General features: G+C 40.3%; 3 long non-coding RNA genes across 5 annotated transcripts; 2 read left to right on the top strand and 1 right to left on the bottom strand.

Annotated features, from left to right (window-relative positions):
* The first annotated feature begins 335 nt into the window (after positions 1-335).
* On the top strand, positions 336-8,970 carry LOC138965434 (uncharacterized). The gene is made up of 3 exons (XR_011455459.1): positions 336-411; positions 6,718-6,892; positions 7,325-8,970. It is a non-coding gene; the product is annotated as an uncharacterized lncRNA (long non-coding RNA).
* Positions 7,030-10,829, bottom strand: LOC138965442 (uncharacterized). Of its 2 annotated transcripts, XR_011455464.1 has the most exons (3): positions 10,239-10,829; positions 9,496-9,659; positions 7,030-7,706 (listed from the first exon to the last, which is right to left on the bottom strand). It is a non-coding gene; the product is annotated as an uncharacterized lncRNA (long non-coding RNA). The 2 variants fall into 2 exon arrangements; XR_011455463.1 differs by lacking the exon at positions 10,239-10,829 and having other exon boundaries at positions 9,496-9,829.
* A 60-nt stretch (positions 10,830-10,889) lies between these two features.
* LOC138965426 (uncharacterized) lies at positions 10,890-17,512 on the top strand. Of its 2 annotated transcripts, XR_011455453.1 has the most exons (6): positions 10,890-11,257; positions 11,745-11,840; positions 12,249-12,343; positions 13,060-13,122; positions 13,463-13,556; positions 17,237-17,511. It is a non-coding gene; the product is annotated as an uncharacterized lncRNA (long non-coding RNA). The 2 variants fall into 2 exon arrangements; XR_011455454.1 differs by lacking the exon at positions 13,463-13,556 and having other exon boundaries at positions 10,891-11,257; positions 17,237-17,512.
* Positions 17,513-20,194: the final 2,682 nt, after the last annotated feature.

Below are 20,194 nucleotides of genomic sequence, written 5' to 3'. Positions count from 1 at the left end.
AGACTGGTTCGGCGAACTTGTCTTGGTTCTTAAAGGAAAAGTCCAAGGTTTAGGGTCACTTTTGATATGTTGACCCTCTTAATTCATCAACCACAAATGCGTGTGTAAAAATGAACACAGAAATCCAAAAAGTATACTTTGACTCGTTTTTTGGTTGTTCTGAATCGTTCCATCGCGCGCGCAGTCTTGGCTCATGACCTTGTGCACATACGTGTGCTACGTCACGAGCCTTGAACAACAAACATGGCCGGCTCAAGCAGTGAGGAAGACAAGTGGAATACGGACCGGTTTTCAGCCAGCCTGAGGTTTTAGCGTGCCCGTTTGAGCCTCTTCCGTCTTCGTCGTCAAAATGCTGGCGAGGCCACAAGGAACTGCTTGAAACAGAGCCAGCATAAGCGGCAATACGAAATGGTATGTGATTCTCTTTGTTGTGATGTTGACACACTACTAGTCCGTAGTCGCTACCTCTTGCATGCTAGATCGACGTCAGGTGTGTTTTTCACAGATCAGTTGATGTGCTTCCACAGATCTGTAAGCATGTAAAGATCATTGATTTATGCTATTATTTCAGGCATCTGGTGTTGTTTATTTTCCTATCTTTAATCAAGGATTTCGTCCTTGAACTGCCCAGTTTAGAATAAATGTTTCCACAGTGATGTTCACACGCGACTATCCTTATTGGCTCACGTAAGTGTAGCCTATGCGATGATAAACTTTGTCTGTCTGTGCGTGCGTGCGTGCGTATGTATTAGTCCAGGCATATTAGAGAACAACGTTGAAGTGACAATGACTAGGTTTAAAATGTCCCTTATCAGAAAGTTCAACCTCATTCGTTTGATGTTTATTAAGCACATTTTCATATAAAGTTGGCGCTTCATACGGAAAAATGGCTTTGAAATTGACCCAAATCCTTCTTTGGGCTCTGTAAATGTCGTTTGGGGGTATGGTTGTAAAATGGTATCTACTGGTCACCCCAATGTATAAACTGAAAACTATTTCTGCACCAGAACACGCAGAAAGGATTGTATCTGCCTGATGTCTGATGCTTTTCAAAATCCCCAACCACTAACACCTTCAAAACGGACTTTAACTGACACTGTTGTTTTTCCCTATATAATCCTTACTATTTTTCCGAGACGTCGTCGTGTTGTGTATTTAGCTTGCCACAACCTCATACATGGTCCTAAAAGTTAAAGTTGAAGAAAATACTAAAGATAAATGAAAAAGCTGACGCAGTGTCATTCGCACCGTGAATCCCCCCATGGGAACATACTAAAGTCTGGTTCCAAATAGGCTCAATTTCCTTCTATTTCTTTGTATTTCTGCCTCGTAGGGGCAGGGGTGTTCAAACCAAAGGCACCTTTAAACCAAAATTCAAATCACACATCTTACAATACTAAGACACTCAGCAGTAAAAGGGTGTCTGCTGGTAAAAAATTCCAAACAATCCTAAAAGTACTTCACTACTAAAAGTGCTTTTAAAAAGAGCCGTTATTTTTCCCTCTATATTCAGTATTGTGTTTTCTGCGAACATGTAGTCTATTTAGATGGTTGTCGTGTGCACTTGAGTTGCTAAAGCGTTTTCAGTTGGGCATATGTCGAAAAGCAAAGAATTAGCCCTTTGAAAACCATCAGAACTGTCACACAAAAATAACATTTACCTATCTCACCAACTGACCAAACATAGGGCTTTTCCTTATGTATTATGTATTATCGTGTTTTTTGTAGCATACTTGTGAAAACAGCCACCACTGTTGTAAATGATACTTTAAAGAGCATTATTTCATTTTTACAGTTGAAGGACAACCTGGACTGCCGTATATTACAGCTGTTTTACAATCAGCCAAAATTTTCTTAACAAACGTATGTTAAGAACAACTCCCATAGTGAAATTGAAGGAAAACAAATTGAAAATCCCCCTGCCATAGAGGAGCTAAAGAATCAACAATAAACGACTGCATGGATAGCTTGATGCACGAATGCATTGCGGACATGTTTGTCTCCAACCAAGAGAAAGTTCCAAAAAATCCCTTTTGTGCTTCTTATTATACAGTGACGTCAAAGACAGCCTTTTCTGCTGTTCATACATTCAGGGGTTATGGTTACACTAAACGACGTAGTTGTAGCCATACTGCCATCCAGATTTATTTTTTCCTTGCGAGCAGTCACAGGGTGTTTGTGCTGTCTGCCAACCGTTAGATGACCCCGCCCAAGTCTGTTAAGGGACCGTTTGACCGTTATAGAACGCGTCTTTTTGATTTTTTGGCACAGTTGGAAACGGTTGATTTTTATCCCTACCATTGTTTCCAAACATTATATAGGAATGTTTTGTGAACAACGGATAATAGCCGCTACTCGCATGTGTAGCAAAAGTGAGCGTACATACTCACCCTGGTCGTACAGCCGTTGTCCGTTGCCCGTCTTTATCTGTCTGTACTGAACATTACCTTTGGATATTTCTCCAACGCTATGAAGTGAAGAAACACCAAATGTTGCAAAATGTTGTATGACCCCAAGAGCTCAAAAAAGATACTTGAGAACCTTGACCTTACCATAAGGTCAAGGTCACAGGGAGAATTAATGTGGTCTAAAAACTGCAAAATTTCACATTGTGCCAGTTTTCTGGAAAACAAATTAAAAACAGCGGGCTTAGTTTTGTATGGTATACAAGAAAAAGAAAGCCTTATCTTCTGATACCATTTTGGTTGACCTCGCTTCAATGTCAAGGTCACAGGAGTCCTTCAAAGTTGAATTGTATACATGTTTTGAAGTGACCTTGACCCTGAACTATGAAAAAAATCTTTCAAACTTCATAATTGTGTGGGGCACATGTTATATACTGATATTGAGCCACATTTAGTCACATATCATCAAGGTCAAGGTCACTTTGCCCCTTATGAAATGTGACTGAAACGGGCAATTGAATCACTAAAAGTGACAATGTCTCTTTGTAGAAAGTGCCAATAAGTATGTTTATGCTTCCTATGTCTTGAATTGATAGCCTTGTGATGTGTGACCTTTGATGATCTTGACCTTGGCCAAAGGTCATGTGTAATTTGGTAGGAAAAATCTGTAAAACAGTTCTAATAGTGTACAATGTCCTTGCCAGCTTCAGTTGTTAGACCTTCACCTTCAAGGTCACCTGAAGGTCAAGGTCACTTTAAGACAAAGGTCAAGCATGAGAGTCGCATGGGCTTTGCTTTGTTAAGATTTTTTACCAAGACACATGGATTTCTTTACCCGGCTTGGTCACATTTTTCATAGGGGTCAATGTGACCTTGACCCTAACGATATGTGACCAGATGTGGCTCACTATGAAATTCTAACAAACGCCCCACTCAGTGTTTAAGTTTGTAAGAGATATCGTCCATAGTAAAGTTAAAGGGGCAAGCTCACATCAAAATATGTCTACAATTCAACTTTGAAGGGCTCCTCTGACCTTGACATTGAAGCGAGGTCAACCAAAATGGTATCAGAAGATAAGGCTTTCTTTTTCTTGTATACCATACAAAACTAAGCCCGCTGTTTTTAATTTGTTTTCCAGAAAACTGGCACAATGTGAAATTTTGCAGTTTTTAGACCACATTAATTCTCCCTGTGACCTTGACCTTATGGTAAGGTCAAGGTTCTCAAGTATCTTTTTTGAGCTCTTGGGGTCATACAACATTTTGCAACATTTGGTGTTTCTTCACTTCATAGCGTTGGAGAAATATCCAAAGGTAATGTTCAGTACAGACAGATAAAGACGGGCAACGGACAACGGCTGTACGACCAGGGTGAGTATGTACGCTCACTTTTGCTACACATGCGAGTAGCGGCTATTATCCGTTGTTCACAAAACATTCCTATATAATGTTTGGAAACAATGGTAGGGATAAAAATCAACCGTTTCCAACTGTGCCAAAAAATCAAAAAGACGCGTTCTATAACGGTCAAACGGTCCCTTAACAGACTTGGGCGGGGTCATCTAACGGTTGGCAGACAGCACAAACACCCTGTGACTGCTCGCAAGGAAAAAATAAATCTGGATGGCAGTATGGCTACAACTACGTCGTTTAGTGTAACCATAACCCCTGAATGTATGAACAGCAGAAAAGGCTGTCTTTGACGTCACTGTATAATAAGAAGCACAAAAGGGATTTTTTGGAACTTTCTCTTGGTTGGAGACAAACATGTCCGCAATGCATTCGTGCATCAAGCTATCCATGCAGTCGTTTATTGTTGATTCTTTAGCTCCTCTATGGCAGGCGGATTTTCACTTTGTTTTCCTTCAATTTCACTGTGGGAGTTGTTCTTAACATACGTTTGTTAAGAAAATTTTGGCTGATTGTAAAACAGCTGTAATATACGGCAGTCCAGGTTGTCCTTCAACTGTAAAAATGAAATAATGCTCTTTAAAGTATCATTTACAACAGTGGTGGCTGTTTTCACAAGTATGCTACAAAAAACACGACAATACATAATACATAAGGAAAAGCCCTATGTTTGGTCAGTTGGTGAGATAGGTAAATGTTATTTTTGTGTGACAGTTCTGATGGTTTTCAAAGGGCTAATTCTTTGCTTTTCGACATATGCCCAACTGAAAACGCTTTAGCAACTCAAGTGCACACGACAACCATCTAAATAGACTACATGTTCGCAGAAAACACAATACTGAATATAGAGGGAAAAATAACGGCTCTTTTTAAAAGCACTTTTAGTAGTGAAGTACTTTTAGGATTGTTTGGAATTTTTTACCAGCAGACACCCTTTTACTGCTGAGTGTCTTAGTATTGTAAGATGTGTGATTTGAATTTTGGTTTAAAGGTGCCTTTGGTTTGAACACCCCTACCCCTACGAGGCAGAAATACAAAGAAATAGAAGGAAATTGAGCCTATTTGGAACCAGACTTTAGTATGTTCCCATGGGGGGATTCACGGTGCGAATGACACTGCGTCAGCTTTTTCATTTATCTTTAGTATTTTCTTCAACTTTAACTTTTAGGACCATGTATGAGGTTGTGGCAAGCTAAATACACAACACGACGACGTCTCGGAAAAATAGTAAGGATTATATAGGGAAAAACAACAGTGTCAGTTAAAGTCCGTTTTGAAGGTGTTAGTGGTTGGGGATTTTGAAAAGCATCAGACATCAGGCAGATACAATCCTTTCTGCGTGTTCTGGTGCAGAAATAGTTTTCAGTTTATACATTGGGGTGACCAGTAGATACCATTTTACAACCATACCCCCAAACGACATTTACAGAGCCCAAAGAAGGATTTGGGTCAATTTCAAAGCCATTTTTCCGTATGAAGCGCCAACTTTATATGAAAATGTGCTTAATAAACATCAAACGAATGAGGTTGAACTTTCTGATAAGGGACATTTTAAACCTAGTCATTGTCACTTCAACGTTCCCTTCACTAAAGTGGCTAAGATGCCTGGACTATATGTGTGTATGTCTGTGGTAGAAACTTTAACATTTCCGAGTCTATGGATTACGTCAGTCTCGGTCAAAAGTGTTCGACGTGTGTGATAGAAACTATTTGAAGACGTCACATTATGACGTAAGAGGGTTAGACGTCACGCAAAGGAATTACTGAAAGTCTCGGTCATTGTTATTGTGAGCGGGCCGAGACTTCTTGGCAGATCCAGGGTCTCGCTTTCTTGCATATAGTTTCACCTATGCTTACTGTGTGTGTGTGTGTGTGTGTGTGTGTGTGTGTGTGTGTGTGTGTGTGTGTGTGTGTGTGTGTGTGTGTGTGTGTGTGTGTGTGTGTGTGTGTGTGTGTGTATGTGTGACGGAGTGATTGAGTTTGTGTTACTGTTTGTCGATTTCTTACGTGAGCCTTGAAGGCTTCGCCTCTTGTTTTCTCTTGGAATTCTGAGTAATTTTTCAGTCACACAACAAAACATGTAGACAGCAAGTTAACATTGCGCAAAGTCTGTTTCTTGCGGACAAAACTGCAATTATCCTGGTATTTTTATTTGCGACAGTAAAACACTACATGACATCGACACTACTAAACAGTGAAACTTTTTTGAAATGGCGGTGGGCTGCTTTCATGTGCTAATACTAATAGTGATCCTGACATTTTTCTTGCGAAACGGTCAAAGGGAAGTAATAAATGAATTTAGTTTTTTAAACGAGCACACGTGATTTCCGATCTCAAACTAGATCTGAAATCATAAGATTTTCTGAGCAGTGGCGAAACGCTGTTGGCTAGTGATATCGCAAGCCGTTTTGGAAGCAAATAAGCACTGTCAGACATATATTATGCTGAAACACGATTACAGCAGTTCAAACTTTTTGATCATTGATTTTTAGGAGTACGCAATGTCGGACAGTCACACTACAAAAAGACAATGCGTATTAGTGCATAGATCGGTATTCTCAAACGTCACGAACAGACAGTACGTTGCTACTATATTATTTTACTGTATTAACAAAATCTCACAGTTCCATTAAAAATGTGTGGTGTGTGCCGAAAAGCAACCATATGAGATTCAGTCAGTGGGACCCTGAATCTACCTGGGGTTAAATCGGGTTATTGACTCTCATTGCATGCATTTTTAAACTGAATATATATACATTACATGTACTACTGTTCGTGTTGTTTTTGTGATCCAGTACAATTTCTGTGTATACCTTAGAATCTCAAAGTAATTTTTGAACGGGGCATACAGATGATTATTGTTGCCATGATCACAGAGTGATACGTGTATTTTGCTTATCAGGTGTCAGTGCAGAAACTCCAAGAGGGAACGAAATTCAAATATCTGGAAAACCTGGATGAGGAGATAGACAGCCTAACAGCACATCCTCCTATGTTTGCTCGGACATCTACTACCTTCAAACTGCATACTATGCGAACACACAGGAATATGGACGACTCAACATTGATCAAAATGGGTAAGTAACACAACACAAACAGATGATTTCCATTATGATAGATTTATTTATCTGAAAGTAAAATTGACAACAGAGTGTACAATTTGTTTTCAAATACAAAAATATCACATTGGGTTAAAAAACAACACACCATCATATATCATTAAAACTATTCTTTATTTCTAAACACATACATATCAGCATAGTTTATTCATGTAAACATCCTCATTTCGGTTCCCAGTCTATCTGAAATCAAGGTAAGATATATGCCCCAAAAAATAGCGATCACACAGTGCTTCAGCATGAATTTGAAAACCTGCTCTACGTCACATAGACACAGCGTGTCTTATGATTCTATCCATCCTCTCCAAACAAACACGTACACGTTTTCTCTGGTACGAATGTCTTAAAAGCTCAAACTAAGCTGCTGTTTTATTCTGTCTTGCTTTGCAGGAAATACAGGCACGTCGCTTACCCATAACAGGCAGCTGGTGCGCTAGCGAGTGGGGTTTCTCGGCAGAAGCATCAGAGTACCATTACCAACATGTGCAGTCAAAACAATCAGAATACTTTCCCAAACGGATGAAGAGTGGGGTTCAAACTCCCTGAGCTACAGAAGGCTGAAATATACTTTTACAAATCGTGTGACTGTGTTGAACAGATTCCTGCATGGTTTGAAGATGATACTGGGTTGTCACGTGGTCCGGTACATGGTTCACATTCTGCAACATTTTGTTCCCGACTTTTTCCACTGTTGGTCTACTCCTGCATCAGGTAGTCAGTCCATGAGCCGGTCAGCATAGCCTGTGTCCAGTATTGTCCGTTTGCCTGTTGCCTGAAACATGGTTGTTTGGAAGTAACTAACGATCTCTGCACACATTTTAACATGTGAATAAGAACAGAAAAAGTTTTTCAAAAGTATACATAGTTTAATTTGCATTTACTTCAAGGCCAGACTTTCTTCTCGTTCATTATTTCTTCATAAAGATTCTGAAAATTAACAAAATGTTTCCTCCTATCAAGGCCTCCTAACTTTTTTTTTAAATGCAGGTCGGTTTGTTGTCATCTGTGCATTACTACCTCTTGCCACCCGTGCGGTCATTGCCACCTGGTATCTCAACAATCAAACCGTCTATACAGGCTTAAAGGCACGTCCTTTTTCAAAACAGGATTGCTCACTACACAGATCTACGAAGACTTTTACAGAAAATAAAATCTCTTGACTTGAACATATACCAGGAATAAACATCCTGACTGGTTTTTGGAGCTGCCGGGATTTTTTTAGGGAATGTTTTACACGTGTGGCGTTAAAGAAATTAATTCATAAAATTCTACATTCCCAAAGAGAGTACCCATACAGAGTGTTCAGTTCTGGTATTTTTCAAAACGGAAGGATGGCCATATCCCATGTAAAAGCCTGGTAAGATTTGAGATTTTGAACCCAATCGTTTACACGGGAAGGGCTGTCCATTTAAGAGCACGCATCCATGCCTGGATGAGAAATACACTGATAACACAGAAAAAGCACGAGTTTAACCTGCATATTCACAAAACTGGTTCAGAGGCCCGGTAAAGGGAACACATGTTAGTTATTTTAAGAGAACATCACGAAGACCTAATTATTAAATCAAAGCCTTTCTGCACGAATGTACATCTTCTATGAATTATATTCTAAAACGCCACATGTGTCATTCATTCCACACACAAAATCCAGCTCCAAGAAGCAGTGAGGCTGTTGATTATTGGTATGTGTTCAAGTCGACAGATGATTTTTCCTGTGTAAACTGAGCCTTGGCAGATCTGATATAGTGAGCAAAGACCTGCATTTTTTTTAAACGTGTTCAGAGGCCTTGAAATGGTTAAACATTTTGTTTATTTCAAGTAGTCTTTATGAAGAAAAAATTAACAATAAGGAAGGCAAATGGGTTGAAATGCAAATTAGATTCCTTTTGACGAACTTTTTATGTTCTTCTTCACGTGTTACATTATGCGTACGTAGATCGCAAGATATTTTCGAAAAAATTCATAGATAAGCCAATCTGCAAACGGACACAAATTCACAATATTTATGAAGCCAATAAATTTGACTCAAGAACAAAGCTTATGTGTTTGAGGTGATGTGCATGGGTATGAATGTTGAATGAGTCCGTCAAAGATACCCTCCATGTCGCCTTTATACAGTGGAACCTACCATTAAACTTATACCACCTTAAATTACCTTGCTCTTTCAAATGTACTGCTTAAACTTCTTGAACATGCAACTCTTGCTGTCTACCATAAAGACCATCAGGTCAACAACATACTCGTGAATGTTTTGTTTTGGTCTATAATTAAAAATTTCAGAAAATACCCTTTTTTTATATTTTTTATTCGGAAGCATACTAACTTTATTTGAGACTACTTCGACAGATATAGTTTTGCAGGTTGACGGGAGGTGAGTTACGAAAGAAATTCAATCCATATGTCGCTCAGCACAGAAAGCATAAACGATTAACATGAGTAGAAATGAACTTGTACTTGTTTTCATAATGTATTATTTGGATGGTATCTGTCAAAGACACTTTCTCGTTTTTTTGCAAAGCGAGAATAAGGCACTAATTTTCAAAACAAAACAAAAATCTTACGATGAATGGCACGTTGGTTTTCTCCTGTGGTGATTCTGGACGGTAGGAACAGGACTGGTCAACAGTTGCGTTATGATCACGGAGAACCGGGAAATCTGGAATGGTCACGGTGTCAGTGTCTAGTGACCTGTTCTGACCAGTGGCCGTGAGTGATGATGAAAGGTCTGGAAGTAAAAGAAGAGAGAAAATGAGTGTGAGTATAAATCAATTCGAAAGTATGCTTCTGATCTATACAGTACACTGAACATTTAGACACCCTCTGGAAGTCGTCTGGATGTGTATCCATGTTGTAGCAATTAGACTGGTTTTGCGTCTCTAAGTCAATGCAGAAAGATTAATTACTGCACAATTCGTAATCTTCTTGTCTCTAGCATGCAGGTGTCTGTTTACCTTACCGGTTGCACATCCACCAAAAGTTTAGATCTGGTAAAAATAGCATTAAACCATGATTCCAGCAAACGCTGCCAATTTCATGAATTGATCTCAGGGGATAGTTTGCGACTGAATAGAATAGATAACGTGACACACGCATTGTCTTACGTGTCCACAACCCTGACTACTTTTTACTCTTAGCTCAGCTCAGACAGTTCTGTAAGTTGTAACTCTGTAGATCTAGCCTGTGGCGCATCTGTACTCCAGCGAATATCAGCTGGACCCAGACACACTGTTCTGCACCAATTCGTATTCGCTGCGCAGCAAAACAATGTTTACGTATGCATGAAAATAAAAGCATGTACTCTGACCTTCAACGCATTCCTTCTTGTGAGATAATCCGCTGTTCGTATGTCGCCTCGGAATTTCGATGGCTCGTCGTAATAAAGCCCTCTCCGTACTTTTATGAAGGGAAGACACTGCCAGGGGTCAAAACATTTGTTTCAGGGATGAAACGCCAACTTTTGTGCTGCAGAAAAATGGCGAAATCTGTGTCCAGAAAGTGCCCGACACTTTGAAATCTGCACGCTTGTGCTGCACACAGCTCTTCCATTTCCACAAGAGACTCAGAGTTTTATGAGGGAAAGTGTGCTATGAAATGCCTGGGGACATTGACGAGTTGTTGCAGTTTGCGGCTGCTCTCCACCGAGGCATTCTTTTCGGGCATACAGTGGTGACTTTTCTGTGTGAAAATCAAGCTGGTAGACTACTAGTGGTAGAATCAACACAATAACTTGTGACGTCACAGTGCACCGACGTCACAGTGCACCGAAAACCACGTGACCACTACTTGACCCCAGGCGACTTGTCTTGGTTAGCCCCGCAACACTAAATCTTCAACTACAACAACAACAATTTTTTTTCAAATTTTAAAATATTTTTCCAGAGATGTTTGTAACATTTGGCATTCGATTTTCAAGTTTTTGGGCATATTTAAAAACCTTGGACTTTTCCTTTAACCAGACGAACCTGAGTTTTCGAACTAGGTTTGGGGGGTTCGGCGAACTAGGTTCGGGGTTTGCAAGTCATGTCTTGGAAACCTTGAAGATCGGGCCGAACCTTTGACTCTTCTGCCAAGGAGGAAGACAAATTATTGAAAAACTGAATCTCAATGGCGGACGAAATCACCCAAGTCAAAATTACATTTTCTGAGATTTTATAAAAACAACGCTTGAACGAAAAGGTAGAATGGTGACTTCCGTTCGATTTCAAGTTAAGCTTTTCACTTTTCCGAGCAAGACAACCGCTGAGAGTGAAAAAACGCCGCTGTTCGACTTCGAAATTTCCAGTCGTAGACGACCTTCGCTTCTGCAGCATTGTGTTAGTGCAGGTGAGGCAGTGTTACTCATTTCGCTGAGCTCGTTTTCGTATTGTTGTGCATTAGGATCATCTAGTATGATATGAATAAAAGCAGGAATGACTTCGGCATGTAAACGCATTGATTTTGTCGAAATCAGCACAGCAGTAAGCTAGATTCTTTCTGCTCAATTTGTTTAATTTTTTTCTTCAAAAGTTTATGACTTTGATTTTGATTGTTTGTTTATCTCATCGGCACAACATCCATCAGGCAAAATATCAATATGTTGAATGATAACGTTGAGATAAGGAAGTTCACACATTTATCTGCTTGCAACAACAATCGCAAGGACAGATCTATCTGCTTCGTTGACTGCTAGATTTTCATTGAATTTCCCAAGTAATGATGATTTCGTTTTCAATTAGATCTGGACAGTGTTTGTGTTCTTAGATTCATGATTGACCATGCAGGCTGATTGAGATCATAACATTGTGTTTGTTTTTGCTGGTGCAATGTGCAGATCAATGGCCCGGACCGCAGGATGACCCAGTGATCAATACAACTTGCGTTCACCACTCAACATTGTCTTCCACCTAACTCAAGGGCAAAAATAAAGGTACATGCTGGTGAAATCATTGTTCAATTTATGTCTGTGAAGATCAAGATAGTTGTTAGCTCTAACTGATCATGCTTATTATTATCAAGTTACATACACACTCCGCCCCAGCACCACCCTAAACCCATAACAACACTCTCCAGTCCAACTACCCCCACCCTTCCGTGCAACATATGTTGCCGTCTGTACCTTGTTTGTGGTTATGGGGAGTGCTCAAATAGTTCCATAGTGTTACAAACTCCCTTTGCCCCATCCCCCACCCCCTCTCTCTTTCTATGCTCTCTTTTTTCTTTTACTTCTTCTTCTCTTTATCTCTCTCTCTACCTGTATAAATCAGCTCTCTGGTTGTTGCTTCTGTAAGTGTAATGTAAAGTTCTACATCTCTGCATTTGTATTGTCATTTTTCAGAATGCCCTTGTAATAACTTCAGCGTCTGCCCATGGAGTCTATATAGGTCAAAGTCTCAAATGTGATGTGATCAAGAGGATGCCGCAATGATCCAGGTAATATTGCAAATACTCAAACTGATCTAAAAGCAGAAGCATAACGTGATCCACAAACATTTCTGCTTAAACATTACAGGGTTACCGTACACCCAGAAAAACAGCTGGATGTTAGTGCATAATTATCTGCAAGTGCAAGCAACATCGACCCTCTCCCCCTGCTCTTTTTCCATCAGCAAGAGCAACATTTATTTTCATGTACAACTTTTCTAGTGCCTCTTATGTTGTATAACTGTTGATATTTAAATGAAGCAAGTGTTTGTTTTCAATGGCACTGCATTTCCCATGTACACACACACACACACACACACACACACACACACACACACATTCGCATTGTCTCTGCCTGTCTGTCTGTCTGTCTGTCTGTGTCTGTCTGTCTCTCTCTCTGTCTCTCTCTGTCTGTTTGTCTCTCTGTCTGTCTGTCTGTCTGTCTCTCTCTCTCTCTCTCTCTCTCTCTCTCTCTCTCTCTCTCTCTCTCTCTCTCTCTCTCTCTCTCTCTCTCTCTCTCTCTCTGTTTTTACATCAGTAATTTTGATCACTTGCACTTCACTGGGATTTAGTTACTGAATCAGTCATTCAGTGAGAGTGTTATGTAGAGTAAGAGTATTGAGTCTGCTGCTGCTGCTGCTGTTGTTCTTACTCATTACTGTTTCTCCTCTCTGCATAATTCTTGTTCTCCCTTAAAATGCTGGTGTTTTTTTTCATCATTACAGTATCTGTCCATTGAGTCTGCGTCTGAGCTGTGATGGGACCAAAAAGATTCCAGAATGAAAGAGGTAACTTTTACTGATCTTTATTTAGTTTATGGAGAAGTTGGTTCACATAATGCATTACAGAGTTGCTGCCTTTTTATATATATTAAACATTGTACCAGTCATTACATGATCAAACTGTGTTAGCCACCCCACCTTCCCCGGTTCCCAGCTATCCTTCTATCCCCGCCTCTAAACCCCCACCCCAATCCTTCCATCTCCCCCAAATCAAATTTACTGACACAACACTGATTTTCATTTTACCTTATTCAAGTGTTCTTTGAATAAAATTATATAGCCTGTTGCTGCTGCAAATGTTGTTGTGACTGTTCTTCCTCAGTGTATATTTTTTTCGTTTCCTCAGAATGCAGTTCTCCCATGCACCACAGCGTCTATCAATGGAGTCTACAATATTGTCTGGGATGTGATTTGAGCAAGAGCATGTCAGAATGATCAAGGTAACTTTTTAAACACACAGAACTGATCAAACTGTAGAATTCAAGTACACAATTTCAGATGTTTTCAAATGCATAACATACTGCAACAGTCAGGGTCTTTCTCCACATAAAGAGTGTGAGGTTTTCTTGGTAAAATTGCGATTTTTGTCGCTATGCGCAGAGTGCGACCTTTTTATTTGATTTTTGTACTATAAAGGCAGATATTCAAATAAAAGAAAGTCTTGCATGGGGAGGAAGGAATATGCATGAGGCTTTTGACAAGACAAACTGTCCTTATTAGAGCCTAAACATACGTTCCTTACCGTTAGAACCAAAATGTCAGACATCATAGATGCTCCAATTAAACAAAAGAAGGGCATCCTTTTACTTAAACATAATTATACACTGTACCGCACATTAATAACCTGGTTGTGGTCTGTGGCAGTGCATAGTGGGAACCTTTTTGCTTAATGAATTTCACTTGTGTCTGTAACTTGAATCTCCACCAAAAGAAGCTGGACGTAAAAAGGGGTGTCTAAAAAAAAGCGCCCTATTTCCTTTTTGATCTCTTTTTTTTTCGCAGTCAAAAATGTGATTAAAAAGAAAATAGGGAGGTTTTTTTTTACCATCCTGTATAGTCTTGTTGTTCCCATGTAAAAACCTAGTCAAACATGTGGTGTCTGATATGCTGGGTAATATGGTGAGGAACATGCCTTTAAAGGCCCAGTCATAATAAATTATTGTGAAAGCCGTTCTGCTCAGCTGGAATTTGATGAATTTTGTTGTTGTTGTGTTTAATGAAATGAATTCGCAAAAAGGAAAATCATTTTTTTTACTGTTCACGCAAAGCACTTGTAGATATTTGGTATGTGCCGCATGTCAGGGGTGGTCTTATTCAATCAATCAATATGAGGCTTATATCGCGCGTATTCCGTGGGTACAGTCAAAGAAACTACAATGGGTTCCTTATGTACAGTGTTTGGTACAGTTGTAAGCGCAGGGATTTTTATTTTTTTATTTTTATTTTATTTTTATGCAATTTATATCGCGCACATATTCAAGGCGCAGGGATTTATTTATGCCGTGTGAGATGGAATTATTTTACACAATACATCACGCATTCACATCGGCCAGCAGATCGCAGCCATTTTGGCGCATATCCTACTTTTCACGGCCTATTATTCCAAGACACACGGGTATTTTGGTGGACAATTTTATCTATGCCTATACAATTTTGCCAGGAAAGACCCTTTTGTCAATCGTGGGATCTTTAACGTGCACACCCCAATGTAGTGTACACGGAAGGGACCTCGGTTTTTCGTCTCATCCGAAAGACTAGCACTTGAACCCACCACCTAGGTTAGGAAAGGGGGGAGAAAATTGCTAACGCCCTGACCCAGGGTCGAACTCGCAACCTCTCGCTTCCGAGCGCAAGTGCGTTACCACTCGGCCACCCAGTCCTAATCATACAGGTAAACTGACAGGTACTTTTCCACAGTTGAACCCCCCTTTCAGACCCATTCATTTCAGACTTCCTCCTTTTTAAGATCTTGCTTCTTTAGATGTTCTGTGACGGGTGAAGTGGCGCGCAGTGGTAAGACGTCGGCCTCCTAATCGGGAGGTCGTGAGTTCGAATCCCGGTCGCTGCCGCCTGGTGGGTTAAGAGTGGAGATTTTTCCGATCTCCCAGGTCAACTTATGTGCAGACCTGCTTAGTGACTTAATCCCCTTCGTGTGTACACGCAAGAACAAGACCAAGTGCGCACGGAAAAGATCCTGTAAACCATGTCGGAGTTCGGTGGGTTATGGAAACACGAAAATACCCAGCATGCCTACTCAACGAAAGCGGAGTGAAGCTGACTATGCTCTCAGAGTATAGTGTGGGGAACCCAAATGGGCAAACAAGCTCACACGTCACCAGAATTTCTGGAACGCTGAAGAAGAAGATGTTCTGTTCATAACCTCTGTAAATTACCCCCATTTTTAGACCCCTTCCATTTTAAGACTTGATTTTCTCACATTTTTTTAAGTCTTAAAAGGGGTTTCCCCTGTACTCCTAAAAAACCCTGACCCACAAAGTAATTTAATTATAACTGCTGTAATCGTTCCTTCTGTGTGCTATTATCTGTGTTTTTTGTTTTTTTTCTCCTGTGTTGTCTCATCCTCTGTGCGCCCTGAAAGAGACCTCCGGGTCGAAATTGCCGTACCTTGTCTTATCCAGCTGTGATCCCGCCTTCGTATTAATGTGAGGGCAGTACTTTTTTTTAAACTTTCAATATTGACCGCAGGGCCGGACCAAGTGAGTTGTAAGGGGGGGGGTTCCTCCTTTTTTGGGGGGGCAAATCAGCGAAGTGGCGAAGCCACAAGCGCGCGCCTGCAAAGCAGGCACGCGAACTATGGGGGTCCGGGGGCATGCTCCCCCGGAAAATTGTTGAAAAACGGTTAAAATCTGTGCAATCTGGTGCATTCTGGGCCTTGTTTTAAGGGTTAAGAGCAGCATTGTTTTGGTGCTAAAACTAGTAAAAGTCAAAGCAAGGTACATGCTTTTTCCAGGGGTGGGGTTCCGGAACCCCTGGAACCCCCCCCTGGGTCCGGCCCTGGACCGTACGTTTTGCATAAAACACCAATAATGAATTAAAAATACATCAGAAAATTATTTCCTCACTATACACAATAACCCCTCATTTAAAGGCTGACAAAGTCCTATTTAATTAGTTTACTTACTTCCAGGGCTTTTCCCATCGTTGCGGGGATGTATAAATTAAGCTTCCTGCAAAGTTTTAGGTTTGAAGTCGACAAGAAATAATCAATTCTTAATAAAGTTTATTGCTATCTTTAGAAACAGTTCCCCAGGGCTTGGGCTATTTTTAGACCGTCAACACAGACAGTGCAGCTTCGTCAATCCCCGCGTGAAGGAAATCGCTCACCTTCCACGTGCAAAACGTAGTGATATTGACACGCCAGATTAGCGCGGTAGCGGATTGTGCTAAGCAGGAAAGCGCGCTTTTCTGTATTCTTGTTAACTTCGCAATTTCCGGAAAACATCCACTTTCTCTTTGAGACTGTTCTGTTTACATTCGACACTATCAACACCACTTTGCAATACTGAAATAATTTTTTCTGTTTTCGAAAGCTACAGCCAATCGTTATTATATCCCCTTAGGTACAGTTTTATAACATTATTGGCACATGTAAACAATAGGAATTAATTAATGAACGCTACGAAAAGGGCAGCCTTTAACCTACGAACTTGCAACTGTGTTGACCTGTGTAATGTAACATAGACCACCACCATCTCTGTCTCTGTCTCTGTCTCTGTCTCTGTCTCTCTCTCTCTCTCTCTCTCTCTCTCTCTCTCTCTCTCTCTCTCTCTCTCTCTCTCTCTCTCTCTCTCTCTCTCTCTCTCTTACACCCCTTACCTGTTCGCAAACCTTTACCCAAATGTATGCTAAATGTATACAATACAAGACAAGACAAGACATGGCAAGACAAGACAAGTTAGGAAAAGGTTGCCAGTAGGCCAATAGAGGGATGACAAGACAAGACAAGGCATGACAAGACAAGACAGGACAGGACAGGGACAAAAAAAAAAAAAAAAAAAAAAAGAAAGATAACTAATTCGGTCAACAGATGTAAAAGAAATAAGCATTTGTTTGGGTTGAATGTTTGGGTGTCACCCTGTATATATTTGTATTTTTGCAGGACAGGGTCGAGTTGTGATGATGTCAGGGCGACTGAAGACACACCAACAAGTATTCTTCGGAAGTGTTTGGAACACAAATGAACATTATTTCATAATAAAAAGGCGGCTGACATTGATGTTCATATCGGTTCATGTTCATATTCTCAGCACAGACGTGTGCTTAGAAATCGGATGTTTAAGAACAAGAGACAACCCTGAATAAAGCCTTATGAAATATGGTTGGAGCTGGATCAAAAGTGTGTGTGTGTGTGTGTGTGTGATTGAAGGACAACATTTATAAATGATGAGACAGAAAGCTAAAGCACATCCTTTTATCGTACGTTCCATATCGTCCTCCTACTTTAAATGCTTGCTAATACAGACGTTCTCCAAGAAAACGTCTATCCAGTAATGTTTTGTTTATCGCAATGAAAGCTTTTTTTTGAGAAGAATGAAGAGGAATCAAATTTTTAAAAAACAAAAACCAAGACCAATTGAATTGCTCAAAACGTAAAGAAACAGGATGATTTTGGTTCAGTAGTACTTTTTGTAGACCCTTAAAGCAATACATCCACAAGGGATTCCAGTGTATCAGTGCAAATAGAAAATGTCTGATATAACTTGAAAATTAAAACAGACTGAATTGTGATAAAAAGAACCAAAATCCCGAGTAGCTTTTTTTTTAGGTCTCCCTCTTCACTCAATCCCCAAACTCATATTCTGTACCGAATAGAGCTCAAACACACACGTGGACAGACAGACACGCACACACACTTTGGTAAGGCCAAAAAAAAAATTGTCTGTTTCTGGTCACCCGACCGACCCTAAGTTTCGGCGCCGACCCTAAACTTTGTTTTTCCAAACTCAAAAATGTTTTTGTTTTTTTTTGGTGGTAAAGGACAGGGTGAGAAAATGAACAACAAAAACGTGTGAAAACGAAAGTCCGCTGACGATTTGTAAATGTGTTGAGTGTCTTGTCTCTATGTATAGTGAATCCAGTCTCTTTGCGCGATTTTTAAAGTTAGTTTTATTGGTCTACATTTGGGGTAAAAAAAAATAAAAAAAAATCCCTACCTACCGACCCTATTTTTTTTAGCCATGTTACCAGAAACAGACAATTTTTTTTTTTTTGCCTAAACATCATGTATGCTTCTCGACTCTGCTGATCCACAATTAGAAATATCGCTATCATCATTTATTTTTGGTCACCGTCTTTCCCTTTTCACAGGCAAGTTTTTGTGTGTAGCATTTCCCATAGAACCCCGATGGCTCCACGGTAGACACAATGATCAGTCCATACCAGTCATGTTATTTTCTCGAATCAATTTATAACCTTTAAGTTTAACCCAGGAGGGTAAATGACATAGGCTTCGGGTAATCTTGAACTTTAATGTGTTAAATTCATAGCTCATAATTCAGAGGCATTCAAGCCTCCAAATTTGGAGAACCTGCACTTGTAATCATAACAAGTCTTTTAGATCCCTTTAAAGTCACGGAATGAACTCCGATGAACTGTACGAATCATAGCGTACTCTGGTACGAATGCATTTTGTTTACAAATTACATGCGTCAAAGAAGGAATTATCCGTGTCAGCGGACAGGGGAGGCAACTTTGTCGTGTAATTGAAGTCCCTTGGTTGACAACCTACGCCATTTTCGCCGATCAAACAACCAAATTAATTAATTATGCTTAGGTTTGAAGCTTAATCCGTCAATTAATTTCATGATAAATGTTCTTGGGCTTGATTACAGGTACTTGGATCTAAAATAAGTAAAGTATGCCACTCGATTCTGAGCTATGAATTTAACACACTAAAGTTCAAGATTACCAGGCTTCGTGCACCATGATCAAGTGGGAAGGAGAGACCCAAATCGACAACCAGCACGGAGTTACCACTCAATCGGTGATTTCGTCTTGGAGGCAGCCATTTTTGGAAGGGGAATAACTTACTTGCTTTTATTGTCGACTCGGAGTGAGCTCCCCTCGTTTGTCGGCGATCCAGGTTTCGTGTCTTAACTGGCCGAACTAGACCTTGAGTTTGCCGAACAAGTTCACCCAGTTAAGACACAAACCATGGTTCGCGAACCTTAGTTCGGCGAACCAATGGTTCGTCTGGTTAAGAACAGCCTTAAACGATCTCTAGTTCACTACTAGTTGTGAACCACGCAACACACATTTGCCAGGAGACCGACTTTGGAACTCGTGACGTCAAATGTTCGAAACAAATTGCAACATTTGTTTCCAAAACACGTCATCGTTTGGCCAGTGGCCGATGTGTTGATTCTCCAGAGTGTTTCAGTGTGAACTCAATATAGGTGCGAGCACAGATTACAACAGAAGCTGAGAAACATGACATCTAAGATCGGACTACTTTCAAGTTCGGATGCACAAAATACACCCATTGTAACGCAGACTTCCGGTTCAGGCGTCGAGGCCCTGTATGGGATGTAAATAGACGCAGTGATGAGTCCAAAAACATAACAACACACGTCTTACCGCATTAAAAGTGTAATAAAGAAATTACACAATGTTCTATTGTAACTCACGTTGGGAATCCCTCGCGACTTTCTTTGTTTACTGGGGCACTGAGGGGGTCTCGGCAAGCCTCGACCCCCGTAAGTGCCCCACTAAACAAAGAAAGTCTCTCGGGATTCCCATCGTGAGTTATAAATAGAACATTGTGTAATCTCTATTTAATGACCGGTAATTTTTAATGAGTTGGGGCATTCTGACCAATCACAGGATCTGTTTCATTAAAACCCCAACTTGATTGAATTACAATAGGAGTTGATGGATTGCAAATTTGGCCACAAAGGATGCTAATTTAGCTCGACAGCTCTTGACTAGAAAATCAATGGTTGAATGGAAAAAACAAAACGAAAGGAAGAGACCGTAACATTAGCAAAAGGAGATCTCTCTCTCCCCCCCCCCCCCCCAATCTAACAAACAGGAAAAGAGGCTCACCGCTGTGTGTGCG

Source organism: Littorina saxatilis, linkage group LG1, assembly GCF_037325665.1.
Source record: "Littorina saxatilis isolate snail1 linkage group LG1, US_GU_Lsax_2.0, whole genome shotgun sequence".
In the NCBI taxonomy this organism is placed as follows: Eukaryota; Metazoa; Mollusca; class Gastropoda; order Littorinimorpha; family Littorinidae; genus Littorina; species Littorina saxatilis.
Note: the sequence above shows the minus strand (reverse complement) of the source record. Positions and strands in the feature narration are given on the sequence as shown.